The sequence below is a fragment of the Lissotriton vulgaris genome, chromosome 9 (genome assembly GCF_964263255.1).
Source record: "Lissotriton vulgaris chromosome 9, aLisVul1.2, whole genome shotgun sequence".
NCBI classification, from domain to species: domain Eukaryota; kingdom Metazoa; phylum Chordata; class Amphibia; order Caudata; family Salamandridae; genus Lissotriton; species Lissotriton vulgaris.
Genome location: NC_141697.1, coordinates 812,686,197 through 812,698,612, shown reverse-complemented (window position 1 = coordinate 812,698,612; position 12,416 = coordinate 812,686,197).

The window sequence follows — 12,416 nt, the reverse complement described above, 5'->3', positions numbered from 1 at the left end:
CACAAAGTGAAACACTGATAAAAACATTTAAATATTTAAACAATACTCGCTAATATATATATTCACTAAGATACACCTAATAAGTCAGTTAACCAATCAATTTAAAAAACAAATAAAAACATAAATTAAGACACTTATTTAAACATTTATTCTTCCATCGACCTTTACATATACATATATAAAACAGATTTATTTTTCAGAAAGACACATTCACTGGATGGTGTCATCAGTGATGTCATGAGTGATGTCACTGACCATGTCATGAGTGATGCAATATGTGACGTCATCAGCAGTGCATTGCAGGCGCGCAAGTTATAGTGAGTCCAACTAACTATAACGTAGGAATTTCAATGGTTTTATGTCAGTAAAATTTCCAGCTAACTATACCTGGTGTGAAACCTATGTTTTTTTCAGTGAATTTAATAGGTTTTTTAAATGCTAATTCCTAACTATAACTGGTGTGAAACCTATGGTTTTTTCAGTGAATATATATATATATATATATATATATATATATATATATATATATATATATATATTACCTACCAGCGGTAGCCAGTAGGTATATATAGTTAGGACCTAGTTACCATAGGAAATCCCCAACATTCTATTGGGAATAACTTTGGTGCCGATTGAGGAATCTGTGTGTAATTTTCCTTAAAATTGATGATCAAGCTTTGTAAAGGTGAAACGCGTAATGGCGGCGGCAGGCTTGCTGGCAAGAATAAATCACCTCGATTAAGCACTCATCACTGGGTCTGTTCTTTCGTCATTTCTTGATTCAAGGACTGAGGCGGCTGCTTCAGCTTGTTGTGACGAATTTGCGTGTATATATATATATATATATATATATATACACACACACTGGAAAACGAAACACCCACCTCCCTTACAAAGAAATGGAAAGTTTGCATCAAGCTCCGCCCGGAGCGAAACCCGTCAAGGAGAGCACTTGCTCTGTTATTGCTGTTTAATAAAAACTTCACTGCAACACGATTGACGGTGCGATGGCGACTTTCTAGAAAACTTCTTGTGGAGTGATTTTACGGGAGAAGTGGTCTGCACCTGCTGTGTCCGCGTTGATAGAGGTTCAGGATTGCTTGTATATATATATATATATATATATATATCAACAGCACTCCTGACCGCTTACGAAGCGGCAATGCAACAGGCGCGGACCTCTTCTCTGGCAGGTCGATTAGCGGAAAGCAAAGACGCCATCACACCGTCTTTACAAAGTGGAATATTTTATTGAACAAAAAGTGTAGAGCTAATGCTCTCCCTGACGCGTTTCGCTCCTTCAAAGGAGCTTGGTCACATGACGTGACCACAGCAAGTGAAACAATAAATAGTGTGAAGCAAGCTCAATCACCCATGAAAATAAGATAAAGTGCATAATGACATCGATTGACATGATATAAATTGCAGGTTTAAAATACCACATGTATACATAGATATTATAAGCTACCAATGTAAAACCCAACAAATTAAAGCATATTGCTTAAGTCAAAATGTTGATGAATTATTCACTTTGTTTGGGCCAAAAATAAGTATAACCCCACACATTAAGGGTTACACAAAGACAACCAGACAAATCCATGCTTAGTGTATAAGTATCTAAATGTACGGTTGAAATACAATATTAAAAATTAATATGTTGAAATTCCCACAAAGAAATCAGTCAAATGTGATCAAAAATTCATTTAGGAATTAACAACAGAAAGATAATAAAAATTTCAACCTAGTTATAATAAAGTTGTGTCTACCACAACATAATATACTGCAGACAATATCAAACATGATTCACAGATTGTCAACCGAATAAAAAGGAGGTGCTCTTAGTGAATTGAGTGAAAAAAACTAAAAATCTAAACAATAAATTATATTTAACGGTTGAGGCTGAAGCACAGTATTAGAAAATCATCAAAGTTCATAATTTACAACAATCAAATTAATAAATTTTCTACTCATAAGTTACTTGTTTACTATGAGTAAACCTTCTCAAACACTCAAAGATGTTTATTCAGATCAATTTTACAAAAAATTATGTAATTCATCAGTGGCATTTAGGCCATTTGGTGCCTTAGAATCGAGTAAAAGGATGAAGTAGGTCTCCTTCTGTCTTAGGAGTTTCTCCCTGTCTCCCCCCCCATCCGGGGTTGGGGACAGACCCTAGAAGCGTGTATTGCAAATCTTTCAAACTGTTGTTATGAATAGCCTTAAAGTGGCGAGCCACCGGATAGTGGCTGTCTGAGTTTACAATCGCCCGTATATGTTGTAAAATACGTTGATTGGCTGGTAGCTTGGTGCTGCCAATGTAAGAAAGATTGCAAGTACACTTAAGTTGGTAAATGACATAGTCACTCCTACAAGTCAGATATTCAGAGATTGGAATGGATTTATCATTGAATGCTGACTTGTAGTGGGTCCCATTAACTGCAAATGTACACGCTCGACAGGACGTGCATTTGAAAAAGCCAGTTTTCGCCAACCAGGTACGTTTAAATGTCAGTTCTGGTTGGGCATGGTCTAGAGCATCCTTCATGGAGGGAGCTCTCCTGAAGGTGATGGCCGGTTTATTATGTAGAATAGGACCCAGAATGACATCAGTCAAGATGATAGGCCATTCTGAGTTGATAATACATCTCAGTTTGCGTTTTTGAGAGCAAAAGGTGGTAATGAGACGTACTACCTTAGTGTCATTTTCCTCAGTTATGGTCATCAGTTTGGGAGTCAATAATTCATCCCTTGAAAGTAAAGATACTTTCGAGAGGGCGCGTTGCAGAAGATCTAGACTGTAACTGCCCTCTTGAAATCTTAAAGTGGATTCTTTAAGGCATTGATCTGTTGTGACTGAATCACTACAAATCCTCTTGATTCGGACAAACTCGCCGAACGGTATACTGTTAATTGTGTGAATAGGGTGGGCGCTACGGGCATGCAAGATTGCATTGCCCGCCGTTGTTTTTCTGTGAAGTTTGGTGTGGAGCTTGCCCTGTTTAATGTAAATCTGAACATCAAGAAACTCAGCCGAGTCTGTTGAAATGGTGGCAGTGAATTTCAGATTACGATTGTAAATATTAATTTCATTAACAAATTGTTGGGCCTCCGCTTGCATCCCTTTCCAAATGATACAAATATCATCGATGAAGCGCCAGTAATGGGCAAGATGTGAAAGCCACTGGCTATGGGTTTTGCCCAGCACGTGCTCCTCCCACCAGCCAACATGTACACATGAATAGCTGGGGGAGAAGCACGAACCCATGGCAACGCCTCTTTCTTGATGGAAAAATTAATTCTCGAATTGGAAATAGTTGTTGGTCAAGCAGATGTTCATCATTTCGACTAGCATGATATTATGATTACGCAGAATGGCATTGCGGGAATCTAAATAATATTTGGCTGCCTCCAAACCTTCCACATGGTTAATGCTAGTATATAATGATTCAATGTCCATCACCTAAAAACAGAATTCAGAACACCAATTAACATGTTTGATTTTAACCAAAAAGTCTGTAGTGTCTTTGAGATAGGACGGGAGTGAAATCATATGAGGTTGGAGAAAATAATCAATATACTTAGAGAGATTTTCATTCATACTACCACATGCCGAAATAATAGGACGACCAGGGACAGGGGTGATACATTTGTGCACTTTGGGAAGAAGGTAAAAAACAGGATTGATCAGGTGTGGAACGCTGAGAAATTTAGCCTCTTCTTTAGTAATGAGGCTTTGTCTTTGCCACTGATTGATCTTTTTTCTAGTGCTCTCATTACTCTTTAACATGGCAAACTTAGTTGTCTTGGTGTAACACGAGGGATCATCCAATTGTTTTTGTACTTCTTTGATGTAATCCACTTTTGCCCATAGCACCGTGTTACCGCCCTTGTCAGCGTTTTTAACAATTATTGATTGATCACTTTGAATTTTCTTTATCAATTGCCAGTATTGTTCGTTGTTGTAGTTGTATTGTTTCTTCTTTCCCAAAGTAGTTCTGTTCAGTTGTTTTAATTCTGATATAACTCGGTCACTAAAAACGTCGACCGCGTCCTTCGGCATGAGAGGTAGAAAAGTTGATTTACTTCGGAATGGACTAGGAGCTGGTTTATTAACAGAGACCACTTGACTTACTGTAGGTGTTTCGTCATCGTTGTCATTATGTGCTAGGGATAAAAGAGTCTGAAGGCCTTCAAGATTTTTCACTTGCAGAGAGGTGGTGGTGGAATCTGATGTTGTACTTGTGTTGCTATTTGCCGACACATCAGGCTTAGGATGTAGTTGAAAATACTTCATCAGCTTGATCTTCCTGATGAATTTGAAGACGTCTATACGCGCCTGAGTGTAAGAAAAGTCAGTCTTAGGGCAAAATGAAAGGCCTAGCGATAACAGTTGTTCCTCAGCTTTAGACAAAACGAAGTCGGTTAAATTGATCACTGTATTGTGTTGCCTTATTGGGGTTTGGTCCAGTTCCTCCAGGAGTTGCCCCTTGCCGCGCCTCGCTTTGGAATTGCGCCTCCTGTTGCAGCGTTTTTGGCTGCTGCTCTGCTTTGTTGTTGTTGTTGAGGGTTGCGGAGGCGCAGGGAATATCTCCGGTCCTCGCTGACAAAATTCAGCTCATCCACCACGGAGAAGTCTGTTAATTCACAAGCCTCCATAGAAACCACGGATCTGCTGTCTTCTGAACCACTGTTTGAAGTAAGGGATGCACTATCAAGTTATACGGCATCATTACTGACGTTTGTTGGTGGGCCCGTCGCCTGCCCGGTTTTCTGTAGTCCTGACATGGCCTTTCTTTTGTAGGAGTCATATTTTTGGGCAAAGGTGAAAATGCGACCTGTTGCATAGTCGCGCTGGTCTCTCGCAAATTTTTGAATTTTGCGCTCCTGAATAGACTCTTCATATTTTTTCAGACGGGTCTCAATTTCCTTTCTAGATTTAGCGATTAGATCTACTTCCCCCGTGGCTTCTATTAACCCATTGATCCTTTCTATTTCCACCAACAAAGTCTCTCTGTCAGACTGGGCATACTTAATGAGGATGTGCAACATGTTTCTGGAGGCTTGTAAGTTGTTATCGGCCCATTCTTGCAACATTTTGGGGTCCGGATTGTCATAGGTGGGAACAATTAGTACTCTCAAGCCCATGGGTACGCGGTTTGCATCAACATATTTCTCCAAAGACTTTTTTCCCACCATTTTGAAAGCTCATTACGAAGTAACTTCTCCAAATGCTTCAATAAGTCTTTCACATTGCTATTTGTTGCAGTACCCTGATTGGGTGCAGGCGGAGCTTCGTTAACCGCCGGTAGATTTTCGTACAACGCTTCAGCCGCCGTTTCTCTGCTCTTGAGCGCGTCACTGGAAATCATGATTGTACAAAAAGTATGTATTGGCTTTTATGTTGATATTGCCACTTCACTATGAACAGACAGTGAAATACAGAGTTTATAATGTGTTTTTTCTAGAGAATGATCCCACAAATGAACCGCTTTCATACAATGCGCTGCAAACGCTGAGGCAGGCGATGTCTTACCGGAATCGGCGTTCCAAGCTCGCACAGGTCGGCCGACCTCGCTGACTCCCCGAACACCACGCCGATCAACAAAGCACTGACGTTTTCTGTGCAGAAAGTCTCAGGAAAGCGGGGGGCCCAGCACGAAACTCATCAGAGTTTAATTGCGATACTCCAAGGGGTAGCTGTCTGAAAGAAACGCTGAGCCTCTTGAAAAGTGGGCAAGTCCTGAGAAGCCGGAAACAGCCACAGTCCGGTGATAAGAATCAACAGCACTCCTGACCGCTTACGAAGCGGCAATGCAACAGGCGCGGACCTCTTCTCTGGCAGGTCGATTAGCGGAAAGCTAAGACGCCATCACACCGTCTTTACAAAGTGGAATATTTTATTGAACAAAAAGTGTAGAGCTAATGCTCTCCCTGACGCGTTTCGCTCCTTCAAAGGAGCTTGGTCACAGGACGCGCCCACAGCAAGTGAAACAATAAATAGTGTGAAGCAAGCTCAATCACCCATGAAAATAAGATAAAGTGCATAATGACATCGATTGACATGATATAAATTGCATGTTTAAAATACCACATGTATACATAGATATTATAAGCTACCAATGTAAAACCCAACAAATTAAAGCATAGTGCTTAAGTCAAAATGTTGATGAATTATTCACTTTGTTTGGGCCAAAAATAAGTATAACCCCACACATTAAGGGTTACACAAAGACAATCAGACAAATCCATGCATAGTGCATAAGTATCTAAATGTACGGTTGAAATACAATATTAAAAATTAATATGTTGAAATTCCCACAAAGAAATCAGTCAAATGTGATCAAAAATTCATTTTTACAAAATGTTTAAATTCATTTAGGAATTACCAACAGAAAGATAATAAAAATTTCAACCTAGTTATAATAAAGTTGTGTCTACCACAGAATAATATACTGCAGACAATATCAAACATGATTCACAGATTGTCAACCAGATAAAAGGAGGTGCTCTTAGTGAATTGAGTGAAAAAACTAAAAATCTAAACAATAAATTATATTTAACGGTTGAGGCTGAAGCACAGTATTAGAAAATCATCAAAGTTCATAATATACAACAATCAAATTCATACATTTTCTACTCATAAGTTACTTGTTTACTATGAGTAAACCTTCTCAAACACTCAAAGATGTTGATTCAGATCAATTTTACAAAAAATTATGTAATTCATCAGTGGCATTTAGGCCATTTGGTGCCTTAGAATCGAGTAAAAGGATGAAGTAGGTCTCCTTCTGTCTTAGGAGTTTCTCCCTGTCTCCCCCCCGTCCGGGGTTGGGGACAGACCCTAGAAGCGTATATTGCAAATCTTTCAATCTGTTGTTATGAACAGCCTTAAAGTGGCGAGCCACCGGATAGTTGCTGTCTGAATTTACAATCGCCCGTATATGTTGTAAAATACGTTGATTGGCCGGTAGCTTGGTGCTGCCAATGTAAGAAAGATTGCAAGTACACTTAAGTTGGTAAATGACTTTGTCACTCCTACAAGTCAGATATTCAGAGACTGGAATGGATTTATCATTGAATGCTGACTTGTAGTGGGTCTCATTAACTGCAAATGTACACGCACGACAGGACGTGAATTTGAAAAAGCCAGTTTTTGCCAACCAGGTACGTTTAAATGTCAGTTCTGGTTGGGCATGGTCTAGAGCATCCTTCATGGAGGGATGGAAAGTTTGCATCTCTGCAGCCTCTCTTATTTTTCACCTTATTCATTTTCCGCTCAATCAACGCATCATCCACAAATACACACACCTACTTACTGCCTTTCTTGGCTGGGCTTATCAATTATTCTTCTTTAATACAAATTCAAAGTGCAGGTCCTTTATTCAGCCTTCTTCGTAACTACTGCCCATCAATAACAGTGGGTAATTTCCACACTTCCGTCCTTTCTTGCGTCCTTACTCCCGCACACTATGTGTACTTTATGCACTAGCTTGCTTCCTTAGATGTACTACTCGTTTCTCTTGCTCCCACTGCGGAATCCAACACCCTATCTGTGTAATGAGCTGGAAATCCAAAGATTCTCTGCATTGACAAGGCAGTGGGTAGTTTGTGTGTCTCCAAACTTTCTTATTTTTCACCTTTTTCATCTTCCACTCAATCAACACATCATCCACACAACTACTTGCTGCATACCTTAGCTGTGATTATCAACTATCCTTGAGTGAAATGACGGTCGTTCCCAAGTATTAGAAGGCGAGGCGCTGAATACTCGTTCCACGCCGGTTTGACTTGTACGCCGGTCTGTCTTCTTAATCGCAGGCGACTTTGGAACGTGTATACAGCGCCTCGCCTTCTAATACTTGGGGACGACCGTCACTCAACTCCCTTCCCCGGACATTTCGTTTGATTGAACTCCTGCCCAGCGTTCCCGGGCCAGTTTACCACTCCAGCCATTACGTTCCTAGACGATCCATTGACAGCGAAATCCAATCTACAGATGAGCACCGATTAATTGAGGTTGCTAGCCCCCCACCAGTCCTGATGAAGACCCCGTCGCAAGGTTTCTACTAATTCCTGCCATCCAGTGGGTCGAAACGTCGACAACCTTCCACAATACCCCAGCCCCACATTTGAGACTATGTCAATTGTGCAATACATGGGGCATGTGTTTGTTTAAGCGGACTAATTGGATTTATTATTGTCCTCATACTACAATTGACTCATAATTATTCGAGACTTCTGCTTGTTTTTATTGTCACCATCCCCACCTTCACTATCCTCACCATATCACTCCTCCCGTACTCCCAGGGGCACTGCTCAACCTTTATAAAAATGAATAATGTTGGATACTATATCCTTGTTTCATCTACTTTGTGATTAAAAGACTGTAGACTTATTATGTGTTCTATTTCTAATTAATTTTGGTTAACATGTATGTTTCTTTGCTGGGACCCCTTCCCTCTCAATAGCATTGTAACCCAGGTCCCAGTGACTTTTCTTGGGTAAAACCCCCTTTTGCTTTACTCCCCAAAATACAGAGGCACATCTGTATTTAATAAATCATACACCTCTGTGCGGGTGTTTGCTACATGAAGGACAAATATTTCTCTAGCAGATGTAAGAGTGACCTCTTTTTGAGACAAATGAGCTCTTATACGGCTCATTTGGATGACTCTTCTTTCAAGGTCGGAATCGACGGCCAGATTCAAACATCCAGCTTCCCATGCAGAGGAGTAAACACAACTTTTTTATAGCAAACTACAAGCTCAGTTACCGTAATCATGTAACCGATGCCTGGTAACATTGCACAACAATCTGCATTATTTCAAATTAAATAACTCACGTTTCCAGTAAACTGAACAGGTGTCGCAGTGCCTTTCAAAACTCAGACCAAATTAGGCGCATCTTGATTACAAGAGCCATGCAATTGTATGTGTCTACAAATTAAGGAGTGTTCTGGTGCTATTGTGCAATCCTCGCCATTCACATAGACTTCTTTTCCCTTCCTCAGACACCTATATGTACATGATGATAACCAAGCTTCATGGAGATAAGCGCTGCCTAAACATCCATATCTGCCTATAGCATAGTATCACATGCAAACCTCAAACTTAAACAGGCTAAAAAGTAACGTTATGATACTGTGGATAAGCCACACAGCTGAATCGGATTTCCAATGAGTGACCACTTGTAACCATTCTCATAGCGCGCCCTGTGCTCTGATTTGACAGTGAGAGAGTGATCGCACCATAGTTTGTACTGCTAATCATTCTCAGCATATGCTACGAATACGCTTTCATGTTACACGTCGCATCAAAGCTTCTGTGTGACGTTATGTACGGCGCCCTGTACGCAAAGACGCAAATGTTTTTAATTGTTTAAAAACATATATTTATGTATTTATTGAACATACTAACAGATCACATTATCTAGGATAATTATGAAAACATTTGTTTTTAAGTTCCAATAATCCTATATTACTTTTAAAAGCAATTACACCAATCAGGGTGAAACGTCATGCGTACTCGCATCCTAAGAATACCGTAATAACAGCGTAATCGTACGCAAAGCCATGTGACTTTAAAAGAAGAGATTTTATTGGTTCATAACACTTCCTATTACAACTGTTGAAACTTCCGTCCGTCCCATTTTAATAATTCTACTTTGACTTTCTAAAAAGAAGCATCTCTTCTGAGAATCTTGTCAAATAGAACAAAGTTTACCATAATAACAGCAATGGACTCATCTTCCAGCCATTCTTCAGAGGAATATTTAATTCCTAAAGAACCTCCAAAGAGGAAGAAAGAAGCTCTAATTTGGCAGTTTTTTACTTTTCCAGAAGGGCAAAAAAGGTTAATGCTCCAAAAGTAACCTGTAAAATTTTCCAAACTCTTTCAAGGGGTGATCCATCTCAAAAATACTCCTTTAGCACAGCAAATATGGAGCGACACGTGAAGAACTTACACCCCAACAACTTTGCTCGAGCTGCAACACAGAGGTTGAAGGACAACCCACCTGCTACTGCACCAAGCACATCAACTGCTGCACCAGCATTTTCAGCAAACAGTCCACACACACACAAATTCATCCTGATTTTGGTCAAGTTAAAATTCTATACATTTATTACAATATTCTTTTGTGTTATGGGAAACAGTCTATTGACCTGATAAAACGCAGGAAGCAGGAACATCACTGTCCTTGACATTACTTTTTTTTTCATTCTTTTCTTCCTGTTGGACACTTCCAAGCCCTCCATTATAGAAAAAAATTGCCCCCGGGATTTGGCCACCCGGGAGCTAATTAAGAATAAAACGAACTTCTAGTTTTTTTTCCTTTTCCACCGCGTACAAGTACAATACGCGTACAACGCGGTTTTTTTATTTAAAAAAAACAAATTGCGCCTAAACATCCATGTGAGACCCCCTGAGCAGGCCTAGAGGGTCAACATGTTTCTACCCTACCCCCTTTCCTTATTTTTCAACTTTGTTTTACTGTTTTCTTGTGGCTCGGTGCTACCGAGCAGGGGTGGGGAATTCCTATCTCCCGACGCCCCAGACATCTAGATTTCTTAGGAGGGCAAGAGGTTTTAATCTGCATTTTGTCCAAAGGACAAGTAGACAGTTTTATGGTACTATGATACACAGCTGTATAACCCTGTAGGTCACAGCCAGTAAATAAGTTGCTCTGAGCAGTTTATTGGCAGTGAAAGGGTCAATGCAAAAGCTGGGGCCTGCACTTTAATTTCCTCAGAGCAGAACAACAAAATGATAAAGCAGAGCTCAAAGTTGGAGCCAGCTCGATACGCTTGTGTGGCTTCCAGGCCCTCCCCTGGTCTTTTTATTTTCTTCAAGCATGAGACACAAACGAGCTTCTGCAGCTCCAGTACACTTGCAGCAATGGCATGTACGAGACTGCTTTTTCTGCCTCTTGGCCCCTTGCTCTGACTTGAGAACTGTATGACCCCTGCCTTGTATTCTCTCCTCCACTCCTGGGCCTCATAGGGCTCCAATATCCCTGCTCATCTTCAACTCACTTTGATTTCCCTTCTCATGAACCCCCTCCTTGGCACTTTGTGTTTCCCTTTACACCTTATGTTACATCCGGTGCCTCAACATGCTAACTCCACCCCACCCTCCGCCGCCCTCTCTGACCTGCTCCCCTTGGCCTCTCATATCTTACGTCATCAAGGGTTTACATTAAAGCTCATTAGTTTCCCCATGGGCTTTCATGCAGGCCTGGCCACCCCCAATTCTGTCCTTGCACTAGGCCTCTCATCTCACTTTGTGCCTGCACCAGGGGCATTGTGGACACACCACTGTAGCAACTACAGCAGCTGTAGAGTTTTTGATGGGCCTCTTCAGTCTGCAAGTCCACAGAAAGGGTGGGCGGGAGAGTGAGTGAAAGGGTGGATGAATAGATGCATGGATGAATAGTGAAAGGGTGAATGGATAGATGCATGTATGAATAAGTGAAAGGGCGGATGTATAAATGCATGGATCAATACGTGCAAGAGTGGATGATAGATGCATAAATTAATGAGTGAAAGGGTGAATGGATAGATGCATGGATGAATGAGTGAACGGCTGGATGGATATTTGGATGAATGAGTGGAGTGAAAGGGGGGATGTTTAGATGCATAAATGAATGAATGAGTGAAAGGGTGGATGAATAGATGCATGGATGAATGAGTGGATGGATAGATGCATGTATGAATAAGTGAAAGGTTGGATGTATAGATGCATGGATGAATACATGCAATAGTGGATGATAGATGCATACATTAATGAGTGAAAGGGTGAATGGATAGATGCATGGATGAATGAGTGAAAGGCTGGATGGATAGATATATGAATGAGTGGAGTGAAACAGTAGATGCATGGATGCATGAGTGGATGGATGTGTGAAAGAATGGTAGGATAAGTGCAAGGGTGAATGAAGGGCTGGGTGAGTGGATGGATAGGTTGAAAGTGGATTGATGAGTGAAAGGATGGACGGCTTATTGAAAGGGCGGATTAATGGGTGAGAGAGTAGATGAATAGATGGCTGAGTGGGTGGGGATGGATGGATGGGTGGGTGGCTGTGTGGAAGGGTTGATGGGTGGACAGTTTTGTGTAAAGGTGGATGGAGGGATTAGTGAAAGGGTGGATGGATATATGAGCGAAACGGAAGATGGACGGGTGAAAGGGTGGATGGACGAGCGAAAGGGTGGATGGACGAGCGAAAGCATAAATGGAGGAAGGGAAAGGGTCGGTGGATAGATGAGTGAAAAGGAGGATGGATAGGGTGGATGGATGGATGAGTGAAAGGATGGATGGAGGTATGAGTGAAAGGGTGGATGAAAAGGAGTGAAAGGGAGGATGTGTGGGGTGAGAGGATAGATGGATGAGCAAAAGGATGGATGAGTGAAAGGAAGGCTG